This window comes from Eucalyptus grandis, chromosome 5, assembly GCF_016545825.1.
Source record: "Eucalyptus grandis isolate ANBG69807.140 chromosome 5, ASM1654582v1, whole genome shotgun sequence".
Lineage (NCBI taxonomy): Eukaryota > Viridiplantae > Streptophyta > Magnoliopsida > Myrtales > Myrtaceae > Eucalyptus > Eucalyptus grandis.
In genome coordinates this window covers 34,395,926-34,402,410 of record NC_052616.1, presented here as the reverse complement: position 1 = coordinate 34,402,410, position 6,485 = coordinate 34,395,926, and positions in this window count along the sequence as shown.

Below are 6,485 nucleotides of genomic sequence, written 5' to 3'. Positions count from 1 at the left end.
TTGAGGATTTGCGTTTGAGGAGTTTTTCTTATGATTTGGGGCTTATTTCTTCGTCATTTTCGCCGAAACTTGAACCCATGTAGTCGTGCTGGCATGCTCTTCAAAACCCATAATTCATTTCGGTCTGAGATGGGCTGCCGGAGAAGAAACGGCCGGTGAAACCGCGGCGAAACGGCGAAAAACGGCGAAGAAAGGGTTCTGTTCGCGCGAGGAAGAAGGCGCGTGGATCCCACGCGCTGCGGTTGCGGCGCGTGGAATCCACGCGCCACGCGCTCACGCGCGGCGGTTGCCGCGCGTGCGTTGCACGCGCCGCGGGATTCTGGCGCGTGCCGAGCACGCGCCGTGCGCTGAACGCGCACGTGCTCGGCACGCGCCCGTCGTCTCCCACCCGCGGCTTCTTTTTGCACTTTTGCCCCAAATTTTTCATGTTTTTGCAATCTTGCCCTTGGCCAATTTATTTATTTACTGTTCTGCCCTTGATGTATTTATTTATTATGTTATTTTATACATAAAATTAAATGTCCAATGGTCCATATAATTAATTAATTAGAGAGTGGCCACATCATCTTTAATTAATTAAATTATATATTAAGAGCCTCCGGATCATATTTAGAAATGGACATTGGTTGTAATTAATTATATTAATATGATGAATTTTATCCCACAGGAATTTTCATTATATTAATATGATTAATTAGGATGAAATATCATATTATTTTTCTTAATTTACCCACAGGGGATTAAGAAAATGCATATAATATGGTAGTTTCTTCATGAAGTAATTATGAATCTATTTAAATTAAAAACTTAGCCCACATGTAGTTTTTATGTTATGTGATTCATATTGTGACTTGTTTACATTGGTAAAACATGATTTATTTGTACATATTTGCCTCAAATTTTGTGACATAAGCATGATTATTTGATATGCAGTTTCGCAACCTGTGAATTTCTCTGAATTTAAGTTTGATGTTCCTATATTGAATGGTGAGAACTATAAAGTTTGGAAGGAGTCAGTTCTTCTTCAATTGGGGTGGATGGACATTGACTATGCTATAAGGAAAGACGAACCACCTGCTCCTACTGCGATTCGAGCACTCCAGTGAGATAGCTCTTTATAACCAATGGGAGCGGTCCAACCGCGTTTGTGCCATGTTTATAAGAGCTAAGATATCTCCTAGTATTCGTGGTTCAGTTGCTCAGCATAACAATGCTAAGGCTTTATTGGAAGCCATAGATGCGCAATTTGAAAGTTCTGAGAAGGCGCATGCCATGACCCTGATTATGAAGTTTTCATCATTGAAGCTCACTAGTGTTAGAGGTGTGCGTGAGCACATCATGCAAATGAGGAACATTGCAGCTCAGCTTAAGAACCTTGAGGTTGAGATATCTGAATCCTTCCTTGTGTATTATATGCTGAACACTCTTCCACAACAGTATGCACCTTTCAAGATCTCTTATAACACACATAAGAATAAATGGTCTATTAATGAACTCATGACCATGTGTGTTCAAGAGCAAGAAAGACTGGTTATGGAATTGGGAGAAAGTGCTCATTTGGCAACACAAGGAAAGAATAAGGGCTATGGCAAGCATAAGGGAAAAGGTAAAATACCTCCCCAAGCTAATATTAAGAAAGAATCCAAATGCTTCTTTTGTAAACAGAAGGGGCATATAAGGAAGGATTGTGTCAAATTTAAGGCCTGGCTCGAGAAGAAAGGTAATCCAATCTCTTGTATTTGTTATGAATCTAATATGACTGATGTAAGTCACAACACTTGGTGGATTGATTCTGGATCTACAATCCATATTTCGAATTCCTTGCAGGGTTTTCAAAACCACCGGAAGCGGTGGGAAGTGAACAAAGCATCTATTCAGGAAACAAGATGCGTTCGCATGTGGAAGCTATTGGGACATATAGACTAGTTCTCAATAGTGGTTTTGTTTTAGATTTGGAAAAGACCTTTTATGTTCCTAGTTTTTCTAGAAACTTAATTTCAGTTTCAAGACTTGTACCTTTGGGATACTCTTTTAACTTTTCAGATTCAAACTTCTGTTTATCATTTAAATCTAAAATTGTCGGGAGTGGTACTTTGTCTGATGGTCTTTTTCGAATTAATTTACAAGACAATGCCTATTATGATGTGATGCATGTTCATGATAAAGCTGGTATGAAACGATGTGTTGTGAAAGAACATTCCTCTATGTTGTGGCACCGGAGATTGTGACATATCTCCATAGAAAGAATTAAGCGATTAGTAAATGATGGAGTACTGGGTACATTAGATTTTACTGATTGTGATACTTGTGTGGATTGCATAAAGGGAAAGCAGACTAACAAGTCAAAGAAAGGTGCCAAGAGGAGTACAGAAATATTAGAAATCATACATACGGATATTTGTAGTCCGGATATGGACTCATGTGGTCAGAAATACTTCATCTCCTTTATAGATGATTATTCACGTTATATGTATCTCTACTTGATTCATAATAAATATGAAGCATTAGATGCCTATAAAGTATTTAAGGCGGAAGTAGAGAAACAATGCAATAAGCAAATTAAGATCGTGAGATCAGATAGAGGTGGAGAATTCTATGGTAGATACATCAAGATGGACAAGCACTGGTCCATTTGCAAGATTTCTTCAAGAGCATGGGATAGTTGCCCAATATACTATGCCTGGTTCTCCGGACCAAAATGGCGTAGCGGAAAGAAGAAATCGGACCTTATTAGACATGGTGCGTAGTATGCTTAGTAGCTCCAAACATCCTAAATTCTTATGGACTGAAGCACTTAAGACGGCAGTGTACATATTAAATCGAGTTCCGACCAAGGCTGTCCCAAAGACACCTTTTGAGTTATTTAAGGGTTGGAAACCAAGTTTACATCATGTGCGTGTTTGGGGATGCCCGTCTGAAGTGAGAATTTATAATCCACAAGAAAAGAAGTTGGACCCAAGGACCATAAGTGGGTATTTCATTGGATATGCCGAAAGGTCTAAGGGATACAGGTTTTATTGTCCATCTCATACCACTAGGATTGTGGAATCAAGAAACGCTAAATTTCTTGAAAATGACTTGATCAGTGGGAGCGATCGATCGAAGGACCTTGATCCTAAGAAAGATCATATAGATACTCAACCTTCCACCTCAAGTTTAAGATTGGTTGTTGCTCATAATGCCCCTTTAGTTCAACCGGCTATTGAACAACCAATCGTTGAAGTTCCACAACCTGCTGATATTGATCTAGTAGATCCAGTTGTTCAGCAATTACCAGAAACTGTTGAACAACCAGTTGAGCAACATGCTCCTCAAGAGAATGTTGATCCAACATTGAGAAGATCTACTAGAATAAAGAAATCGGCTATTCCTAGTGATTATATTGTGTATTTACAAGAGTCGACTACAATATTGAGCCGAGAATGATCCCGAAACGTTTTCACAAGCCATGGATAGTGATAAATCCAATTTGTGGTACAATGCCATGAAGGAAGAGATGAGTTCTATGGCATCTAACAAAGTCTGGGATTTGGTTGAGTTACCTAATGGTGCGAAGGCCATTGGTTGTAAATGGGTCTTCAAAACTAAGAAGGATTCATTAGGTAACATTGAAAGATATAAAGCTAGACTTGTTGCCAAAGGATTCACTCAAAAGGAAGGAATCGATTACACGGAGACCTTTTCTCCTGTATCTAAGAAAGATTCCTTCGTATTGTTTTGGCATTGGTTGCCCATTTTGATATGGAATTACATCGATGGATGTGAAAACGGCGTTCCTCAATGGAGAACTAGAGGAGGAGGTTTACATGAAACAACCTGAAGGATTCTCCTCTAGTAAAGGTGAGCATTTGGTGTGCAAGCTTAAGAAGTCTATATATGGCTTGAAACAAGCATCCCGCCAATGGTACTTAAGGTTCCATGAAGTCATCTCTTCATTCGGTTTTGTAGAGAATGTCATGGATCAATGTATATACCAGAAGGTTAGTGGGAGCAAAATTTGTTTCCTTGTGCTGTATGTGGATGATATACTACTTGCAACCAATGATAAGGGGTTGCTACATGAGGTGAAACAATTTCTCTCTAAGAGTTTTGACATGAAGGATATGGGTGAGGCATCTTATGTCATTGGCATTAAGATCCATAGAGATAGACCTCGAGAAATTTTAGGACTATCTCAAGAAACCTATATCAATAAGGTCCTAGAGAGATTTCGGATGAAAGATTGTTCACCAAGTATAGCACCCATTGTGAAGGGTGACAGGTTCAATTTGAACCAATGCCCGAAGAACAATCTAGAAAGGGAACAAATGTACAACATTCCATATGCTTCTGCTGTTGGAAGCTTGATGTATGCTCAGGTTTGCACTCGACCTGACATCGCTTTTGCAGTGGGAATGTTGGGAAGATATCAGAGTAATCCAGGTTTAGACCACTGGAGAGCTGCAAAGAAAGTGATGAGATACCTTCAAGGTACCAAAGACTATATGCTTATGTATAGACGGACTAACAACCTGGAAGTGGTCGGTTATTCGGATGCGGACTTCGCGGGTTGCGTTGATTCACGAAAATCAACATCTTGATACATTTTCATGTTAGCTGGCGGAGCCGTGTCATGGAGAAGTGCCAAGCAGACTTTGACTGCTACTTCCACTATGGAGGCTGAGTTCGTTTCTTGTTTTGAGACTACCTCGCATGGTGTATGGTTGAAGAGTTTCATTGCTGGGCTTAGAATTATTGATTCAATTTCTAGGCCATTAAGAATATATTGTGACAATTCAGCTGCGGTTTTTATGGCTAAAAATGCCAAAAGTGGCAGTCGAAGTAAGCATATCGACATTAAGTATTTAGCCATAAGGGAACGTGTTAAGGAGAATAAAGTGGTCATTGAACACGTTAGCATTGAATTGATGATAGCCGATCCTTTAACTAAAGGCATGCCACCAATGAAGTATAAGGATCATGTAACTAGTATGGGAATAGGTCCCATCATGTAATTTGTCGTCATATGAACGATTTTTGTTGTATGGAACTCTTATTCAGTTGTAATGTTGATTCTCAATTTTTGTGTACACATTTTGTTGTTTATGAGAATAACATTTATCCTTGGTTTTGGAATAAACATGGGGTTTATTCATTAAGATATGTTGTCACATATAGTCTGACATTAAAGAAATAAAGTGCATTGTGATACATGGAAGATATTACTCACTCTTAGAGGACATGTCGCCATGATCCATGTGTTTTGTTTCTTTTCTTTAAGCATAAAGTTTTCGTGGAATCAGTTGGACAATTCGTATGATGAAAATGATGGGATCAAGTGGGAGAATGTTATTTTTTTTTTTTTTGTGATCCCACATTTTAGACCTGCATTTTCTCTTAAAGTTGCGACTGTTCGATCCACGCTTCGTACCCTTTCGTGACAACCGCCCGTCTTGATGGGAGACGATGTATAAATAGGAACGTACGTTCATTTCTGACGGGTGATCACAAGGTCTAACTCAAACTCTCTCATTCAGAATACACCATCAGTACGAGAGTGAATTGGGTAGTAGAGTGTCCTCAATTTTGTTTGATTTCAGGTTTTCTGACGAACGCGAACAAGAACAATGGCTGGAGGTTTGTCTTCGATTGATCCTGGCTTCCGCATATGAATTATTTTGTCTTACAAGTACTTCCAAAAACGGCAAATAAAAAACTACCCACATACTGAATTTAATGGAAAAGCAAATCTAACGCAACGGAAACGTAATGGATGAAGCAAAATCATCCAGACAAACAACAACGTCACTCTGGGGGTACTTCGAGGGGCTGAACATGGATGACACACACTCAGTCCAATACCATCATGCAAAGGGAACAATTATGCAACATAATTCCTCCCTAGGCAAGTTCATACGAAGGGGATTAAGACATAGCGAATTTCACATCAAAATAGCATGAGAAACGAATCGGACACCTTTGGACTCTCAGGTTTTTTGTTCCACTCACCACTTTCTATTCATGTCCGATTCTAATTTTCCCTTACTTTTTTACTCTTGGTCAAAAATCTCTCTTTTGAATTCCCCAGCCACCGAAAGCCATCCCTCCTTGAAGCTCACGATCGGTTTTACTTTTTTAAATAGTCCCCATCTCTCGTATTTCTCTCTTTTCACAAAAGAACCGCGGAATGCTTTCCTGTTTTTCCCCTCTTATCTCCCCCCTGTCCAGCTCACTTGACCGAATCAATCTTTTGAAACTCCCGATGGCCTTGTTTGCTGTCTTTTGGCCATCGAACGAGGGTCCCTATATGAGTGTTTGACCATGTTGGATTTTGTATAATCTAAATTTCTTGACCATATTTTGCTCCTTCAAAAACCCTTCAAAAACCAAATTTATCTTTTTTCCCGTAACAGTCCACTCTCTTGGTGGGGCTGGACTCATCTAGTCCTCAACTTGAAATTTTTTTATCGAAACTTCCACAATTTTTGGGATCGTGATCCATCTTG